Source organism: Schistocerca cancellata, unplaced genomic scaffold (genome assembly GCF_023864275.1).
Source record: "Schistocerca cancellata isolate TAMUIC-IGC-003103 unplaced genomic scaffold, iqSchCanc2.1 HiC_scaffold_320, whole genome shotgun sequence".
NCBI classification, from domain to species: Eukaryota; Metazoa; Arthropoda; class Insecta; order Orthoptera; family Acrididae; genus Schistocerca; species Schistocerca cancellata.
Genome location: NW_026046338.1, coordinates 1 through 15,763, shown reverse-complemented (window position 1 = coordinate 15,763; position 15,763 = coordinate 1). Strand labels below are relative to the sequence as shown.

The window sequence follows — 15,763 nt, the reverse complement described above, 5'->3', positions numbered from 1 at the left end:
TATGGTCGTCGTGTGTCTGCTTCCCTTGTCTGTATCCTGCTAACGCTCACGAAACAGTAGCTATATTGCGAGCAGGACGGGAAACGGCAGTTCGGACAGCTCAAACTTGTCACGATTCGTGTGGGAAAAATTCCGTTCCGGTACCGGGAATTGAACCCGGGCCTCCTGGGTGAAAGCCAGGTATCCTAGCCACCAGACCACACCGGACGTGGGCGCTCACTCGACGCTTCGGACGGTCGCTTGGCGCATTTCGTGTCGAGTCCCGCGTCGTCGCCCTTCTCTCTTTGCGAGCATCTTTGCGCATACTGACTGGCAAGGCGCACACCTCAAACGTCTCAGAGCAATGCTTTTGGCTTCATGCTCTGCTGGGAGAAGAGGAAAAGGGAAGCTGTAAGTAGCAATAACAGGGAGTAAACATTTTCCCGCTGAAGCGTTGAAACGTCGTGGATAACAATCAAGAAATAAGTTGGTGCCCTAGCAACAGCACCACCATCAGTCACAGAAAATTAAATGCCCCGGGTGAGGATCGAACTCACGACCTTAAGATTATGAGACTTACGCGCTGCCTACTGCGCTACCGAGGCACGGGTGCACCGCTTGCCCTCGAAAATAGGTAAACCCCGTACCCAATATTAGACGTAGAGACACTGTACTTCCTGGATAACGTGTTCTGTTACTACACGTGCATTGCCGGCCCATTTGATTGCGGTGTTGCTGCAGCTGTTGCAACGATAGGCAGCACTCCTTGTCGTTAAAGTTCAGTGCCTCGGAGGCACCTGGACACAGCAACTTGTGAGGCCAGGCCGGCGCTAGTCTGTAGAACATGATGCGAGCGTCCTAGTGGGGACCCGCGAGTGCTGCGTTCTCGGTTCTTCTCAAGGGAATCCAGCTATATATTCTTGTGGATCGTGCATCTCAAGCGCGAAAGCCACACGGCAGCACTATCGCGGGAAAAGCAAAATGATGCATCGGCCGGGAATCGAACCCGGGCCGCCCGCGTGGCAGGCGAGCATTCTACCACTGAACCACCGATGCTCGGGGCGGTAGTACGTTCACGCTGCTTCCCGAGCGCATGTCGCAAGGGAAAGTGGGACTGCCGTCGAGCGCCGTAGCATTCTGTCGAGAAGATGCTGCAGACGCTGAATCCTGCACTGCACTGCTTAAAAATGCCGCCAGAACGCGGTCCTCTGCGTACTCTTGCGTCGCCGGCGCCGACTCTTGCCAAAGGATGCGAAGTGTGCGTGGATACGCCGTCCGAATGCAACTGGATGTGTTCCCCTAGCCTACCTCGAAATGCGCCTGCAGGTACGATCACCTTCGGCCGCTGCCGACAGGCGGGAAGCCGACACCGCGCGGCGTCGGGGCGCTCGCTTGTGCGGTGGTGGTGTAATGGTCAGCATAGTTGCCTTCCAAGCAGTTGATCCGGGTTCGATTCCCGGCCACCGCAGCAGGCTTTTAATTTCGCGTATGAGTACTTTTGCCACGCGCCCTTACATTAATGTTTTGCCGCCTCTTACTCGCTGCAGACCAGCCTATAGATAGTGTGTCTCGACTTGTCTCGACTTTGCTCAGCTGACGCGAGAGCTGACGCTCTCCAATCGGCCTATATCAAAACGACAAGCACGAGAAACGACTGAGAGAGGTAAGGAGAGGCGAGGCGAGGCGATGGACACACAGCACGCCCCTTCATTTCACGGTGGCGTCTCCCTGACCGAATCGGGCTGTAGCTCCGAAAACAAAGGAGAAAGAAAAATAGGAAGCGAAACTGCCAACAGCACCCTGTGTTCCCATGCGCTCACCCGCCCAAGTACTGACAAGGGCCAAAGTTGTTACATATCGGCAATCGGACACTTTCTTTCATTTTCTCTTTATCGTATGAGAACCAGTGTATTCAACATATGATGGCCATTGCCGAGTGAATGCTGTAGCGCTTCCCGACAAGTCGGGTCGGATCCTCTGTCTGTCGGCTTCCACGCAGAGTGATGATCTTTTGGTCATCACACTCGCCAGCTGAAATCGGCGCTGCCTTTTCGTGGTAGTAAAAGCGTAATGGCCCGTGGGGGGATCGAACCCACGACCTTCGCGTTATTAGCACGACGCTCTAACCAACTGAGCTAACGGGCCTCGACGGACGCAGATGCTCAGCCCTACGCTCGAAACATGTGGCATGAAGCCATACGTCATTTCTATGGTCGTCGTGTGTCTGCTTCCCTTGTCTGTATCCTGCTAACGCTCACGAAACAGTAGCTATATTGCGAGCAGGACGGGAAACGGCAGTTCGGACAGCTCAAACTTGTCACGATTCGTGTGGGAAAAATTCCGTTCCGGTACCGGGAATTGAACCCGGGCCTCCTGGGTGAAAGCCAGGTATCCTAGCCACCAGACCACACCGGACGTGGGCGCTCACTCGACGCTTCGGACGGTCGCTTGGCGCATTTCGTGTCGAGTCCCGCGTCGTCGCCCTTCTCTCTTTGCGAGCATCTTTGCGCATACTGACTGGCAAGGCGCACACCTCAAACGTCTCAGAGCAATGCTTTTGGCTTCATGCTCTGCTGGGAGAAGAGGAAAAGGGAAGCTGTAAGTAGCAATAACAGGGAGTAAACATTTTCCCGCTGAAGCGTTGAAACGTCGTGGATAACAATCAAGAAATAAGTTGGTGCCCTAGCAACAGCACCACCATCAGTCACAGAAAATTAAATGCCCCGGGTGAGGATCGAACTCACGACCTTAAGATTATGAGACTTACGCGCTGCCTACTGCGCTACCGAGGCACGGGTGCACCGCTTGCCCTCGAAAATAGGTAAACCCCGTACCCAATATTAGACGTAGAGACACTGTACTTCCTGGATAACGTGTTCTGTTACTACACGTGCATTGCCGGCCCATTTGATTGCGGTGTTGCTGCAGCTGTTGCAACGATAGGCAGCACTCCTTGTCGTTAAAGTTCAGTGCCTCGGAGGCACCTGGACACAGCAACTTGTGAGGCCAGGCCGGCGCTAGTCTGTAGAACATGATGCGAGCGTCCTAGTGGGGACCCGCGAGTGCTGCGTTCTCGGTTCTTCTCAAGGGAATCCAGCTATATATTCTTGTGGATCGTGCATCTCAAGCGCGAAAGCCACACGGCAGCACTATCGCGGGAAAAGCAAAATGATGCATCGGCCGGGAATCGAACCCGGGCCGCCCGCGTGGCAGGCGAGCATTCTACCACTGAACCACCGATGCTCGGGGCGGTAGTACGTTCACGCTGCTTCCCGAGCGCATGTCGCAAGGGAAAGTGGGACTGCCGTCGAGCGCCGTAGCATTCTGTCGAGAAGATGCTGCAGACGCTGAATCCTGCACTGCACTGCTTAAAAATGCCGCCAGAACGCGGTCCTCTGCGTACTCTTGCGTCGCCGGCGCCGACTCTTGCCAAAGGATGCGAAGTGTGCGTGGATACGCCGTCCGAATGCAACTGGATGTGTTCCCCTAGCCTACCTCGAAATGCGCCTGCAGGTACGATCACCTTCGGCCGCTGCCGACAGGCGGGAAGCCGACACCGCGCGGCGTCGGGGCGCTCGCTTGTGCGGTGGTGGTGTAATGGTCAGCATAGTTGCCTTCCAAGCAGTTGATCCGGGTTCGATTCCCGGCCACCGCAGCAGGCTTTTAATTTCGCGTATGAGTACTTTTGCCACGCGCCCTTACATTAATGTTTTGCCGCCTCTTACTCGCTGCAGACCAGCCTATAGATAGTGTGTCTCGACTTGTCTCGACTTTGCTCAGCTGACGCGAGAGCTGACGCTCTCCAATCGGCCTATATCAAAACGACAAGCACGAGAAACGACTGAGAGAGGTAAGGAGAGGCGAGGCGAGGCGATGGACACACAGCACGCCCCTTCATTTCACGGTGGCGTCTCCCTGACCGAATCGGGCTGTAGCTCCGAAAACAAAGGAGAAAGAAAAATAGGAAGCGAAACTGCCAACAGCACCCTGTGTTCCCATGCGCTCACCCGCCCAAGTACTGACAAGGGCCAAAGTTGTTACATATCGGCAATCGGACACTTTCTTTCATTTTCTCTTTATCGTATGAGAACCAGTGTATTCAACATATGATGGCCATTGCCGAGTGAATGCTGTAGCGCTTCCCGACAAGTCGGGTCGGATCCTCTGTCTGTCGGCTTCCACGCAGAGTGATGATCTTTTGGTCATCACACTCGCCAGCTGAAATCGGCGCTGCCTTTTCGTGGTAGTAAAAGCGTAATGGCCCGTGGGGGGATCGAACCCACGACCTTCGCGTTATTAGCACGACGCTCTAACCAACTGAGCTAACGGGCCTCGACGGACGCAGATGCTCAGCCCTACGCTCGAAACATGTGGCATGAAGCCATACGTCATTTCTATGGTCGTCGTGTGTCTGCTTCCCTTGTCTGTATCCTGCTAACGCTCACGAAACAGTAGCTATATTGCGAGCAGGACGGGAAACGGCAGTTCGGACAGCTCAAACTTGTCACGATTCGTGTGGGAAAAATTCCGTTCCGGTACCGGGAATTGAACCCGGGCCTCCTGGGTGAAAGCCAGGTATCCTAGCCACCAGACCACACCGGACGTGGGCGCTCACTCGACGCTTCGGACGGTCGCTTGGCGCATTTCGTGTCGAGTCCCGCGTCGTCGCCCTTCTCTCTTTGCGAGCATCTTTGCGCATACTGACTGGCAAGGCGCACACCTCAAACGTCTCAGAGCAATGCTTTTGGCTTCATGCTCTGCTGGGGAGAAGAGGAAAAGGGAAGCTGTAAGTAGCAATAACAGGGAGTAAACATTTTCCCGCTGAAGCGTTGAAACGTCGTGGATAACAATCAAGAAATAAGTTGGTGCCCTAGCAACAGCACCACCATCAGTCACAGAAAATTAAATGCCCCGGGTGAGGATCGAACTCACGACCTTAAGATTATGAGACTTACGCGCTGCCTACTGCGCTACCGAGGCACGGGTGCACCGCTTGCCCTCGAAAATAGGTAAACCCCGTACCCAATATTAGACGTAGAGACACTGTACTTCCTGGATAACGTGTTCTGTTACTACACGTGCATTGCCGGCCCATTTGATTGCGGTGTTGCTGCAGCTGTTGCAACGATAGGCAGCACTCCTTGTCGTTAAAGTTCAGTGCCTCGGAGGCACCTGGACACAGCAACTTGTGAGGCCAGGCCGGCGCTAGTCTGTAGAACATGATGCGAGCGTCCTAGTGGGGACCCGCGAGTGCTGCGTTCTCGGTTCTTCTCAAGGGAATCCAGCTATATATTCTTGTGGATCGTGCATCTCAAGCGCGAAAGCCACACGGCAGCACTATCGCGGGAAAAGCAAAATGATGCATCGGCCGGGAATCGAACCCGGGCCGCCCGCGTGGCAGGCGAGCATTCTACCACTGAACCACCGATGCTCGGGGCGGTAGTACGTTCACGCTGCTTCCCGAGCGCATGTCGCAAGGGAAAGTGGGACTGCCGTCGAGCGCCGTAGCATTCTGTCGAGAAGATGCTGCAGACGCTGAATCCTGCACTGCACTGCTTAAAAATGCCGCCAGAACGCGGTCCTCTGCGTACTCTTGCGTCGCCGGCGCCGACTCTTGCCAAAGGATGCGAAGTGTGCGTGGATACGCCGTCCGAATGCAACTGGATGTGTTCCCCTAGCCTACCTCGAAATGCGCCTGCAGGTACGATCACCTTCGGCCGCTGCCGACAGGCGGGAAGCCGACACCGCGCGGCGTCGGGGCGCTCGCTTGTGCGGTGGTGGTGTAATGGTCAGCATAGTTGCCTTCCAAGCGCAGTTGATCCGGGTTCGATTCCCGGCCACCGCAGCAGGCTTTTAATTCGCGTATGAGTACTTTTGCCACGCGCCCTTACATTAATGTTTTGCCGCCTCTTACTCGCTGCAGACCCAGCCTATAGATAGTGTGTCTCGACTTGTCTCGACTTTGCTCAGCTGACGCGAGAGCTGACGCTCTCCAATCGGCCTATATCAAAACGACAAGCACGAGAAACGACTGAGAGAGGTAAGGAGAGGCGAGGCGAGGCGATGGACACACAGCACGCCCCTTCATTTCACGGTGGCGTCTCCCTGACCGAATCGGGCTGTAGCTCCGAAAACAAAGGAGAAAGAAAAATAGGAAGCGAAACTGCCAACAGCACCCTGTGTTCCCATGCGCTCACCCGCCCAAGTACTGACAAGGGCCAAAGTTGTTACATATCGGCAATCGGACACTTTCTTTCATTTTCTCTTTATCGTATGAGAACCAGTGTATTCAACATATGATGGCCATTGCCGAGTGAATGCTGTAGCGCTTCCCGACAAGTCGGTCGGATCCTCTGTCTGTCGGCTTCCACGCAGAGTGATGATCTTTGGTCATCACACTCGCCAGCTGAAATCGGCCGCTGCCTTTTCGTGGTAGTAAAAGCGTAATGGCCCGTGGGGGGATCGAACCCACGACCTTCGCGTTATTAGCACGACGCTCTAACCAACTGAGCTAACGGGCCTCGACGGACGCAGATGCTCAGCCCTACGCTCGAAACATGTGGCATGAAGCCATACGTCATTTCTATGGTCGTCGTGTGTCTGCTTCCCTTGTCTGTATCCTGCTAACGCTCACGAAACAGTAGCTATATTGCGAGCAGGACGGGAAACGGCAGTTCGGACAGCTCAAACTTGTCACGATTCGTGTGGGAAAAATTCCGTTCCGGTACCGGGAATTGAACCCGGGCCTCCTGGGTGAAAGCCAGGTATCCTAGCCACCAGACCACACCGGACGTGGGCGCTCACTCGACGCTTCGGACGGTCGCTTGGCGCATTTCGTGTCGAGTCCCGCGTCGTCGCCCTTCTCTCTTTGCGAGCATCTTTGCGCATACTGACTGGCAAGGCGCACACCTCAAACGTCTCAGAGCAATGCTTTTGGCTTCATGCTCTGCTGGGAGAAGAGGAAAAGGGAAGCTGTAAGTAGCAATAACAGGGAGTAAACATTTTCCCGCTGAAGCGTTGAAACGTCGTGGATAACAATCAAGAAATAAGTTGGTGCCCTAGCAACAGCACCACCATCAGTCACAGAAAATTAAATGCCCCGGGTGAGGATCGAACTCACGACCTTAAGATTATGAGACTTACGCGCTGCCTACTGCGCTACCGAGGCACGGGTGCACCGCTTGCCCTCGAAAATAGGTAAACCCCGTACCCAATATTAGACGTAGAGACACTGTACTTCCTGGATAACGTGTTCTGTTACTACACGTGCATTGCCGGCCCATTTGATTGCGGTGTTGCTGCAGCTGTTGCAACGATAGGCAGCACTCCTTGTCGTTAAAGTTCAGTGCCTCGGAGGCACCTGGACACAGCAACTTGTGAGGCCAGGCCGGCGCTAGTCTGTAGAACATGATGCGAGCGTCCTAGTGGGGACCCGCGAGTGCTGCGTTCTCGGTTCTTCTCAAGGGAATCCAGCTATATATTCTTGTGGATCGTGCATCTCAAGCGCGAAAGCCACACGGCAGCACTATCGCGGGAAAAGCAAAATGATGCATCGGCCGGGAATCGAACCCGGGCCGCCCGCGTGGCAGGCGAGCATTCTACCACTGAACCACCGATGCTCGGGGCGGTAGTACGTTCACGCTGCTTCCCGAGCGCATGTCGCAAGGGAAAGTGGGACTGCCGTCGAGCGCCGTAGCATTCTGTCGAGAAGATGCTGCAGACGCTGAATCCTGCACTGCACTGCTTAAAAATGCCGCCAGAACGCGGTCCTCTGCGTACTCTTGCGTCGCCGGCGCCGACTCTTGCCAAAGGATGCGAAGTGTGCGTGGATACGCCGTCCGAATGCAACTGGATGTGTTCCCCTAGCCTACCTCGAAATGCGCCTGCAGGTACGATCACCTTCGGCCGCTGCCGACAGGCGGGAAGCCGACACCGCGCGGCGTCGGGGCGCTCGCTTGTGCGGTGGTGGTGTAAATGGTCAGCATAGTTGCCTTCCAAGCAGTTGATCCGGGTTCGATTCCCGGCCACCGCAGCAGGCTTTTAATTTCGCGTATGAGTACTTTTGCCACGCGCCCTTACATTAATGTTTTGCCGCCTCTTACTCGCTGCAGACCAGCCTATAGATAGTGTGTCTCGACTTGTCTCGACTTTGCTCAGCTGACGCGAGAGCTGACGCTCTCCAATCGGCCCTATATCAAAACGACAAGCACGAGAAACGACTGAGAGAGGTAAGGAGAGGCGAGGCGAGGCGATGGACACACAGCACGCCCCTTCATTTCACGGTGGCGTCTCCCTGACCGAATCGGGCTGTAGCTCCGAAAACAAAGGAGAAAGAAAATAGGAAGCGAAACTGCCAACAGCACCCTGTGTTCCCATGCGCTCACCCGCCCCAAGTACTGACAAGGGCCAAAGTTGTTACATATCGGCAATCGGACACTTTCTTTCATTTTCTCTTTATCGTATGAGAACCAGTGTATTCAACATATGATGGCCATTGCCGAGTGAATGCTGTAGCGCTTCCCGACAAGTCGGGTCGGATCCTCTGTCTGTCGGCTTCCACGCAGAGTGATGATCTTTTGGTCATCACACTCGCCAGCTGAAATCGGCGCTGCCTTTTCGTGGTAGTAAAAGCGTAATGGCCCGTGGGGGGATCGAACCCACGACCTTCGCGTTATTAGCACGACGCTCTAACCAACTGAGCTAACGGGCCTCGACGGACGCAGATGCTCAGCCCTACGCTCGAAACATGTGGCATGAAGCCATACGTCATTTCCTATGGTCGTCGTGTGTCTGCTTCCCTTGTCTGTATCCTGCTAACGCTCACGAAACAGTAGCTATATTGCGAGCAGGACGGGAAACGGCAGTTCGGACAGCTCAAACTTGTCACGATTCGTGTGGGAAAAATTCCGTTCCGGTACCGGGAATTGAACCCGGGCCTCCTGGGTGAAAGCCAGGTATCCTAGCCACCAGACCACACCGGACGTGGGCGCTCACTCGACGCTTCGGACGGTCGCTTGGCGCATTTCGTGTCGAGTCCCGCGTCGTCGCCCTTCTCTCTTTGCGAGCATCTTTGCGCATACTGACTGGCAAGGCGCACACCTCAAACGTCTCAGAGCAATGCTTTTGGCTTCATGCTCTGCTGGGAGAAGAGGAAAAGGGAAGCTGTAAGTAGCAATAACAGGGAGTAAACATTTTCCCGCTGAAGCGTTGAAACGTCGTGGATAACAATCAAGAAATAAGTTGGGTGCCCTAGCAACAGCACCACCATCAGTCACAGAAAATTAAATGCCCCGGGTGAGGATCGAACTCACGACCTTAAGATTATGAGACTTACGCGCTGCCTACTGCGCTACCGAGGCACGGGTGCACCGCTTGCCCTCGAAAATAGGTAAAACCCCGTACCCAATATTAGACGTAGAGACACTGTACTTCCTGGATAACGTGTTCTGTTACTACACGTGCATTGCCGGCCCATTGATTGCGGTGTTGCTGCAGCTGTTGCAACGATAGGCAGCACTCCTTGTCGTTAAAGTTCAGTGCCTCGGAGGCACCTGGACACAGCAACTTGTGAGGCCAGGCCGGCGCTAGTCTGTAGAACATGATGCGAGCGTCCTAGTGGGGACCCGCGAGTGCTGCGTTCTCGGTTCTTCTCAAGGGAATCCAGCTATATATTCTTGTGGATCGTGCATCTCAAGCGCGAAAGCCACACGGCAGCACTATCGCGGGAAAAGCAAAATGATGCATCGGCCGGGAATCGAACCCGGGCCGCCCGCGTGGCAGGCGAGCATTCTACCACTGAACCACCGATGCTCGGGGCGGTAGTACGTTCACGCTGCTTCCCGAGCGCATGTCGCAAGGGAAAGTGGGACTGCCGTCGAGCGCCGTAGCATTCTGTCGAGAAGATGCTGCAGACGCTGAATCCTGCACTGCACTGCTTAAAAATGCCGCCAGAACGCGGGTCCTCTGCGTACTCTTGCGTCGCCGGCGCCGACTCTTGCCAAAGGATGCGAAGTGTGCGTGGATACGCCGTCCGAATGCAACTGGATGTGTTCCCCTAGCCTACCTCGAAATGCGCCTGCAGGTACGATCACCTTCGGCCGCTGCCGACAGGCGGGAAGCCGACACCGCGCGGCGTCGGGGCGCTCGCTTGTGCGGTGGTGGTGTAATGGTCAGCATAGTTGCCTTCCAAGCAGTTGATCCGGGTTCGATTCCCGGCCACCGCAGCAGGCTTTTAATTTCGCGTATGAGTACTTTTGCCACGCGCCCTTACATTAATGTTTTGCCGCCTCTTACTCGCTGCAGACCAGCCTATAGATAGTGTGTCTCGACTTGTCTCGACTTTGCTCAGCTGACGCGAGAGCTGACGCTCTCCCAATCGGCCTATATCAAAACGACAAGCACGAGAAACGACTGAGAGAGGTAAGGAGAGGCGAGGCGAGGCGATGGACACACAGCACGCCCCTTCATTTCACGGTGGCGTCTCCCTGACCGAATCGGGCTGTAGCTCCGAAAACAAAGGAGAAAGAAAAATAGGAAGCGAAACTGCCAACAGCACCCTGTGTTCCCATGCGCTCACCCGCCCAAGTACTGACAAGGGCCAAAGTTGTTACATATCGGCAATCGGACACTTTCTTTCATTTTCTCTTTATCGTATGAGAACCAGTGTATTCAACATATGATGGCCATTGCCGAGTGAATGCTGTAGCGCTTCCCGACAAGTCGGGTCGGATCCTCTGTCTGTCGGCTTCCACGCAGAGTGATGATCTTTTGGTCATCACACTCGCCAGCTGAAATCGGCGCTGCCTTTTCGTGGTAGTAAAAGCGTAATGGCCCGTGGGGGGATCGAACCCACGACCTTCGCGTTATTAGCACGACGCTCTAACCAACTGAGCTAACGGGCCTCGACGGACGCAGATGCTCAGCCCTACGCTCGAAACATGTGGCATGAAGCCATACGTCATTTCTATGGTCGTCGTGTGTCTGCTTCCCTTGTCTGTATCCTGCTAACGCTCACGAAACAGTAGCTATATTGCGAGCAGGACGGGGAAACGGCAGTTCGGACAGCTCAAACTTGTCACGATTCGTGTGGGAAAAATTCCGTTCCGGTACCGGGAATTGAACCCGGGCCTCCTGGGTGAAAGCCAGGTATCCTAGCCACCAGACCACACCGGACGTGGGCGCTCACTCGACGCTTCGGACGGTCGCTTGGCGCATTTCGTGTCGAGTCCCGCGTCCGTCGCCCTTCTCTCTTTGCGAGCATCTTTGCGCATACTGACTGGCAAGGCGCACACCTCAAACGTCTCAGAGCAATGCTTTTGGCTTCATGCTCTGCTGGGAGAAGAGGAAAAGGGAAGCTGTAAGTAGCAATAACAGGGAGTAAACATTTTCCCGCTGAAGCGTTGAAACGTCGTGGATAACAATCAAGAAATAAGTTGGTGCCCTAGCAACAGCACCACCATCAGTCACAGAAAATTAAATGCCCCGGGTGAGGATCGAACTCACGACCTTAAGATTATGAGACTTACGCGCTGCCTACTGCGCTACCGAGGCACGGGTGCACCGCTTGCCCTCGAAAATAGGTAAACCCCGTACCCAATATTAGACGTAGAGACACTGTACTTCCTGGATAACGTGTTCTGTTACTACACGTGCATTGCCGGCCCATTTGATTGCGGTGTTGCTGCAGCTGTTGCAACGATAGGCAGCACTCCTTGTCGTTAAAGTTCAGTGCCTCGGAGGCACCTGGACACAGCAACTTGTGAGGCCAGGCCGGCGCTAGTCTGTAGAACATGATGCGAGCGTCCTAGTGGGGACCCGCGAGTGCTGCGTTCTCGGTTCTTCTCAAGGGAATCCAGCTATATATTCTTGTGGATCGTGCATCTCAAGCGCGAAAGCCACACGGCAGCACTATCGCGGGAAAAGCAAAATGATGCATCGGCCGGGAATCGAACCCGGGCCGCCCGCGTGGCAGGCGAGCATTCTACCACTGAACCACCGATGCTCGGGGCGGTAGTACGTTCACGCTGCTTCCCGAGCGCATGTCGCAAGGGAAAGTGGGACTGCCGTCGAGCGCCGTAGCATTCTGTCGAGAAGATGCTGCAGACGCTGAATCCTGCACTGCACTGCTTAAAAATGCCGCCAGAACGCGGTCCTCTGCGTACTCTTGCGTCGCCGGCGCCGACTCTTGCCAAAGGATGCGAAGTGTGCGTGGATACGCCGTCCGAATGCAACTGGATGTGTTCCCCTAGCCTACCTCGAAATGCGCCTGCAGGTACGATCACCTTCGGCCGCTGCCGACAGGCGGGAAGCCGACACCGCGCGGCGTCGGGGCGCTCGCTTGTGCGGTGGTGGTGTAATGGTCAGCATAGTTGCCTTCCAAGCAGTTGATCCGGGTTCGATTCCCGGCCACCGCAGCAGGCTTTTAATTTCGCGTATGAGTACTTTTGCCACGCGCCCTTACATTAATGTTTTGCCGCCTCTTACTCGCTGCAGACCAGCCTATAGATAGTGTGTCTCGACTTGTCTCGACTTTGCTCAGCTGACGCGAGAGCTGACGCTCTCCAATCGGCCTATATCAAAACGACAAGCACGAGAAACGACTGAGAGAGGTAAGGAGAGGCGAGGCGAGGCGATGGACACACAGCACGCCCCTTCATTTCACGGTGGCGTCTCCCTGACCGAATCGGGCTGTAGCTCCGAAAACAAAGGAGAAAGAAAAATAGGAAGCGAAACTGCCAACAGCACCCTGTGTTCCCATGCGCTCACCCGCCCAAGTACTGACAAGGGCCAAAGTTGTTACATATCGGCAATCGGACACTTTCTTTCATTTTCTCTTTATCGTATGAGAACCAGTGTATTCAACATATGATGGCCATTGCCGAGTGAATGCTGTAGCGCTTCCCGACAAGTCGGGTCGGATCCTCTGTCTGTCGGCTTCCACGCAGAGTGATGATCTTTTGGTCATCACACTCGCCAGCTGAAATCGGCGCTGCCTTTTCGTGGTAGTAAAAGCGTAATGGCCCGTGGGGGGGATCGAACCCACGACCTTCGCGTTATTAGCACGACGCTCTAACCAACTGAGCTAACGGGCCTCGACGGACGCAGATGCTCAGCCCTACGCTCGAAACATGTGGCATGAAGCCATACGTCATTTCTATGGTCGTCGTGTGTCTGCTTCCCTTGTCTGTATCCTGCTAACGCTCACGAAACAGTAGCTATATTGCGAGCAGGACGGGAAACGGCAGTTCGGACAGCTCAAACTTGTCACGATTCGTGTGGGAAAAATTCCGTTCCGGTACCGGGAATTGAACCCGGGCCTCCTGGGTGAAAGCCAGGTATCCTAGCCACCAGACCACACCGGACGTGGGCGCTCACTCGACGCTTCGGACGGTCGCTTGGCGCATTTCGTGTCGAGTCCCGCGTCGTCGCCCTTCTCTCTTTGCGAGCATCTTTGCGCATACTGACTGGCAAGGCGCACACCTCAAACGTCTCAGAGCAATGCTTTTGGCTTCATGCTCTGCTGGGAGAAGAGGAAAAGGGAAGCTGTAAGTAGCAATAACAGGGAGTAAACATTTTCCCGCTGAAGCGTTGAAACGTCGTGGATAACAATCAAGAAATAAGTTGGTGCCCTAGCAACAGCACCACCATCAGTCACAGAAAATTAAATGCCCCGGGTGAGGATCGAACTCACGACCTTAAGATTATGAGACTTACGCGCTGCCTACTGCGCTACCGAGGCACGGGTGCACCGCTTGCCCTCGAAAATAGGTAAACCCCGTACCCAATATTAGACGTAGAGACACTGTACTTCCTGGATAACGTGTTCTGTTACTACACGTGCATTGCCGGCCCATTTGATTGCGGTGTTGCTGCAGCTGTTGCAACGATAGGCAGCACTCCTTGTCGTTAAAGTTCAGTGCCTCGGAGGCACCTGGACACAGCAACTTGTGAGGCCAGGCCGGCGCTAGTCTGTAGAACATGATGCGAGCGTCCTAGTGGGGACCCGCGAGTGCTGCGTTCTCGGTTCTTCTCAAGGGAATCCAGCTATATATTCTTGTGGATCGTGCATCTCAAGCGCGAAAGCCACACGGCAGCACTATCGCGGGAAAAGCAAAATGATGCATCGGCCGGGAATCGAACCCGGGCCGCCCGCGTGGCAGGCGAGGCATTCTACCACTGAACCACCGATGCTCGGGGCGGTAGTACGTTCACGCTGCTTCCCGAGCGCATGTCGCAAGGGAAAGTGGGACTGCCGTCGAGCGCCGTAGCATTCTGTCGAGAAGATGCTGCAGACGCTGAATCCTGCACTGCACTGCTTAAAAATGCCGCCAGAACGCGGTCCTCTGCGTACTCTTGCGTCGCCGGCGCCGACTCTTGCCAAAGGATGCGAAGTGTGCGTGGATACGCCGTCCGAATGCAACTGGATGTGTTCCCCTAGCCTACCTCGAAATGCGCCTGCAGGTACGATCACCTTCGGCCGCTGCCGACAGGCGGGAAGCCGACACCGCGCGGCGTCGGGGCGCTCGCTTGTGCGGTGGTGGTGTAATGGTCAGCATAGTTGCCTTCCAAGCAGTTGATCCGGGTTCGATTCCCGGCCACCGCAGCAGGCTTTTAAATTTCGCGTATGAGTACTTTTGCCACGCGCCCTTACATTAATGTTTTGCCGCCTCTTACTCGCTGCAGACCAGCCTATAGATAGTGTGTCTCGACTTGTCTCGACTTTGCTCAGCTGACGCGAGAGCTGACGCTCTCCAATCGGCCTATATCAAAACGACAAGCACGAGAAAACGACTGAGAGAGGTAAGGAGAGGCGAGGCGAGGCGATGGACACACAGCACGCCCCTTCATTTCACGGTGGCGTCTCCCTGACCGAATCGGGCTGTAGCTCCGAAAACAAAGGAGAAAGAAAAATAGGAAGCGAAACTGCCAACAGCACCCTGTGTCCCATGCGCTCACCCGCCAAGTACTGACAAGGGCCAAAGTTGTTACATATCGGCAATCGGACACTTTCTTTCATTTTCTCTTTATCGTATGAGAACCAGTGTATTCAACATATGATGGCCATTGCCGAGTGAATGCTGTAGCGCTTCCCGACAAGTCGGGTCGGATCCTCTGTCTGTCCGGCTTCCACGCAGAGTGATGATCTTTTGGTCATCACACTCGCCAGCTGAAATCGGCGCTGCCTTTTCGTGGTAGTAAAAGCGTAATGGCCCGTGGGGGGATCGAACCCACGACCTTCGCGTTATTAGCACGACGCTCTAACCAACTGAGCTAACGGGCCTCGACGGACGCAGATGCTCAGCCCTACGCTCGAAACATGTGGCATGAAGCCATACGTCATTTCTATGGTCGTCGTGTGTCTGCTTCCCTTGTCTGTATCCTGCTAACGCTCACGAAACAGTAGCTATATTGCGAGCAGGACGGGAAACGGCAGTTCGGACAGCTCAAACTTGTCACGATTCGTGTGGGAAAAATTCCGTTCCGGTACCGGGAATTGAACCCGGGCCTCCTGGGTGAAAGGCCAGGTATCCTAGCCACCAGACCACACGGACGTGGGCGCTCACTCGACGCTTCGGACGGTCGCTTGGCGCATTTCGTGTCGAGTCCCGCGTCGTCGCCCTTCTCTCTTTGCGAGCATCTTTGCGCATACTGACTGGCAAGGCGCACACCTCAAACGTCTCAGAGCAATGCTTTTTGGCTTCATGCTCTGCTGGGAGAAGAGGAAAAGGGAAGCTGTAAGTAGCAATAACAGGGAGTAAACATTTTCCCGCTGAAGCGTTGAAAC

At 54.9% G+C, this 15,763-nt stretch overlaps 35 non-coding genes across 35 annotated transcripts; 7 read left to right on the top strand and 28 right to left on the bottom strand.

Annotated features, from left to right (window-relative positions):
* Window positions 1–135: 135 nt before the first annotated feature.
* Window positions 136–207, bottom strand: Trnae-uuc (transfer RNA glutamic acid (anticodon UUC)). The gene has a single exon. It is a non-coding gene; the product is annotated as a tRNA-Glu (tRNA).
* Window positions 208–511: 304 nt separating this feature from the next.
* Trnam-cau (transfer RNA methionine (anticodon CAU)) lies at window positions 512–584 on the bottom strand. The gene has a single exon. It is a non-coding gene; the product is annotated as a tRNA-Met (tRNA).
* Window positions 585–964: 380 nt separating this feature from the next.
* Trnag-gcc (transfer RNA glycine (anticodon GCC)) lies at window positions 965–1,035 on the bottom strand. Its single transcript has one exon. It is a non-coding gene; the product is annotated as a tRNA-Gly (tRNA).
* A 340-nt stretch (window positions 1,036–1,375) lies between these two features.
* Window positions 1,376–1,447, top strand: Trnag-ucc (transfer RNA glycine (anticodon UCC)). The gene has a single exon. It is a non-coding gene; the product is annotated as a tRNA-Gly (tRNA).
* Window positions 1,448–2,050: 603 nt separating this feature from the next.
* Window positions 2,051–2,124, bottom strand: Trnai-aau (transfer RNA isoleucine (anticodon AAU)). Its single transcript has one exon. It is a non-coding gene; the product is annotated as a tRNA-Ile (tRNA).
* A 198-nt stretch (window positions 2,125–2,322) lies between these two features.
* Trnae-uuc (transfer RNA glutamic acid (anticodon UUC)) lies at window positions 2,323–2,394 on the bottom strand. The gene has a single exon. It is a non-coding gene; the product is annotated as a tRNA-Glu (tRNA).
* Window positions 2,395–2,698: 304 nt separating this feature from the next.
* On the bottom strand, window positions 2,699–2,771 carry Trnam-cau (transfer RNA methionine (anticodon CAU)). The gene has a single exon. It is a non-coding gene; the product is annotated as a tRNA-Met (tRNA).
* A 380-nt stretch (window positions 2,772–3,151) lies between these two features.
* On the bottom strand, window positions 3,152–3,222 carry Trnag-gcc (transfer RNA glycine (anticodon GCC)). Its single transcript has one exon. It is a non-coding gene; the product is annotated as a tRNA-Gly (tRNA).
* A 340-nt stretch (window positions 3,223–3,562) lies between these two features.
* On the top strand, window positions 3,563–3,634 carry Trnag-ucc (transfer RNA glycine (anticodon UCC)). Its single transcript has one exon. It is a non-coding gene; the product is annotated as a tRNA-Gly (tRNA).
* Window positions 3,635–4,237: 603 nt separating this feature from the next.
* On the bottom strand, window positions 4,238–4,311 carry Trnai-aau (transfer RNA isoleucine (anticodon AAU)). Its single transcript has one exon. It is a non-coding gene; the product is annotated as a tRNA-Ile (tRNA).
* Window positions 4,312–4,509: 198 nt separating this feature from the next.
* On the bottom strand, window positions 4,510–4,581 carry Trnae-uuc (transfer RNA glutamic acid (anticodon UUC)). The gene has a single exon. It is a non-coding gene; the product is annotated as a tRNA-Glu (tRNA).
* Window positions 4,582–4,886: 305 nt separating this feature from the next.
* Window positions 4,887–4,959, bottom strand: Trnam-cau (transfer RNA methionine (anticodon CAU)). Its single transcript has one exon. It is a non-coding gene; the product is annotated as a tRNA-Met (tRNA).
* A 380-nt stretch (window positions 4,960–5,339) lies between these two features.
* Trnag-gcc (transfer RNA glycine (anticodon GCC)) lies at window positions 5,340–5,410 on the bottom strand. Its single transcript has one exon. It is a non-coding gene; the product is annotated as a tRNA-Gly (tRNA).
* A 340-nt stretch (window positions 5,411–5,750) lies between these two features.
* Window positions 5,751–5,824, top strand: Trnag-ucc (transfer RNA glycine (anticodon UCC)). The gene has a single exon. It is a non-coding gene; the product is annotated as a tRNA-Gly (tRNA).
* A 602-nt stretch (window positions 5,825–6,426) lies between these two features.
* Window positions 6,427–6,500, bottom strand: Trnai-aau (transfer RNA isoleucine (anticodon AAU)). Its single transcript has one exon. It is a non-coding gene; the product is annotated as a tRNA-Ile (tRNA).
* Window positions 6,501–6,698: 198 nt separating this feature from the next.
* Trnae-uuc (transfer RNA glutamic acid (anticodon UUC)) lies at window positions 6,699–6,770 on the bottom strand. The gene has a single exon. It is a non-coding gene; the product is annotated as a tRNA-Glu (tRNA).
* A 304-nt stretch (window positions 6,771–7,074) lies between these two features.
* Trnam-cau (transfer RNA methionine (anticodon CAU)) lies at window positions 7,075–7,147 on the bottom strand. The gene has a single exon. It is a non-coding gene; the product is annotated as a tRNA-Met (tRNA).
* Window positions 7,148–7,527: 380 nt separating this feature from the next.
* Window positions 7,528–7,598, bottom strand: Trnag-gcc (transfer RNA glycine (anticodon GCC)). Its single transcript has one exon. It is a non-coding gene; the product is annotated as a tRNA-Gly (tRNA).
* Window positions 7,599–7,938: 340 nt separating this feature from the next.
* On the top strand, window positions 7,939–8,011 carry Trnag-ucc (transfer RNA glycine (anticodon UCC)). Its single transcript has one exon. It is a non-coding gene; the product is annotated as a tRNA-Gly (tRNA).
* Window positions 8,012–8,615: 604 nt separating this feature from the next.
* On the bottom strand, window positions 8,616–8,689 carry Trnai-aau (transfer RNA isoleucine (anticodon AAU)). The gene has a single exon. It is a non-coding gene; the product is annotated as a tRNA-Ile (tRNA).
* Window positions 8,690–8,888: 199 nt separating this feature from the next.
* Window positions 8,889–8,960, bottom strand: Trnae-uuc (transfer RNA glutamic acid (anticodon UUC)). Its single transcript has one exon. It is a non-coding gene; the product is annotated as a tRNA-Glu (tRNA).
* A 305-nt stretch (window positions 8,961–9,265) lies between these two features.
* On the bottom strand, window positions 9,266–9,338 carry Trnam-cau (transfer RNA methionine (anticodon CAU)). Its single transcript has one exon. It is a non-coding gene; the product is annotated as a tRNA-Met (tRNA).
* A 380-nt stretch (window positions 9,339–9,718) lies between these two features.
* Trnag-gcc (transfer RNA glycine (anticodon GCC)) lies at window positions 9,719–9,789 on the bottom strand. The gene has a single exon. It is a non-coding gene; the product is annotated as a tRNA-Gly (tRNA).
* A 341-nt stretch (window positions 9,790–10,130) lies between these two features.
* On the top strand, window positions 10,131–10,202 carry Trnag-ucc (transfer RNA glycine (anticodon UCC)). Its single transcript has one exon. It is a non-coding gene; the product is annotated as a tRNA-Gly (tRNA).
* A 604-nt stretch (window positions 10,203–10,806) lies between these two features.
* On the bottom strand, window positions 10,807–10,880 carry Trnai-aau (transfer RNA isoleucine (anticodon AAU)). Its single transcript has one exon. It is a non-coding gene; the product is annotated as a tRNA-Ile (tRNA).
* Window positions 10,881–11,079: 199 nt separating this feature from the next.
* Trnae-uuc (transfer RNA glutamic acid (anticodon UUC)) lies at window positions 11,080–11,151 on the bottom strand. The gene has a single exon. It is a non-coding gene; the product is annotated as a tRNA-Glu (tRNA).
* A 305-nt stretch (window positions 11,152–11,456) lies between these two features.
* On the bottom strand, window positions 11,457–11,529 carry Trnam-cau (transfer RNA methionine (anticodon CAU)). The gene has a single exon. It is a non-coding gene; the product is annotated as a tRNA-Met (tRNA).
* Window positions 11,530–11,909: 380 nt separating this feature from the next.
* On the bottom strand, window positions 11,910–11,980 carry Trnag-gcc (transfer RNA glycine (anticodon GCC)). The gene has a single exon. It is a non-coding gene; the product is annotated as a tRNA-Gly (tRNA).
* Window positions 11,981–12,320: 340 nt separating this feature from the next.
* On the top strand, window positions 12,321–12,392 carry Trnag-ucc (transfer RNA glycine (anticodon UCC)). Its single transcript has one exon. It is a non-coding gene; the product is annotated as a tRNA-Gly (tRNA).
* Window positions 12,393–12,995: 603 nt separating this feature from the next.
* Window positions 12,996–13,070, bottom strand: Trnai-aau (transfer RNA isoleucine (anticodon AAU)). Its single transcript has one exon. It is a non-coding gene; the product is annotated as a tRNA-Ile (tRNA).
* Window positions 13,071–13,268: 198 nt separating this feature from the next.
* Window positions 13,269–13,340, bottom strand: Trnae-uuc (transfer RNA glutamic acid (anticodon UUC)). Its single transcript has one exon. It is a non-coding gene; the product is annotated as a tRNA-Glu (tRNA).
* A 304-nt stretch (window positions 13,341–13,644) lies between these two features.
* Trnam-cau (transfer RNA methionine (anticodon CAU)) lies at window positions 13,645–13,717 on the bottom strand. The gene has a single exon. It is a non-coding gene; the product is annotated as a tRNA-Met (tRNA).
* A 380-nt stretch (window positions 13,718–14,097) lies between these two features.
* Window positions 14,098–14,169, bottom strand: Trnag-gcc (transfer RNA glycine (anticodon GCC)). The gene has a single exon. It is a non-coding gene; the product is annotated as a tRNA-Gly (tRNA).
* A 340-nt stretch (window positions 14,170–14,509) lies between these two features.
* On the top strand, window positions 14,510–14,581 carry Trnag-ucc (transfer RNA glycine (anticodon UCC)). Its single transcript has one exon. It is a non-coding gene; the product is annotated as a tRNA-Gly (tRNA).
* A 604-nt stretch (window positions 14,582–15,185) lies between these two features.
* Trnai-aau (transfer RNA isoleucine (anticodon AAU)) lies at window positions 15,186–15,259 on the bottom strand. The gene has a single exon. It is a non-coding gene; the product is annotated as a tRNA-Ile (tRNA).
* Between the last annotated feature and the right edge of the window lie 504 nt (window positions 15,260–15,763).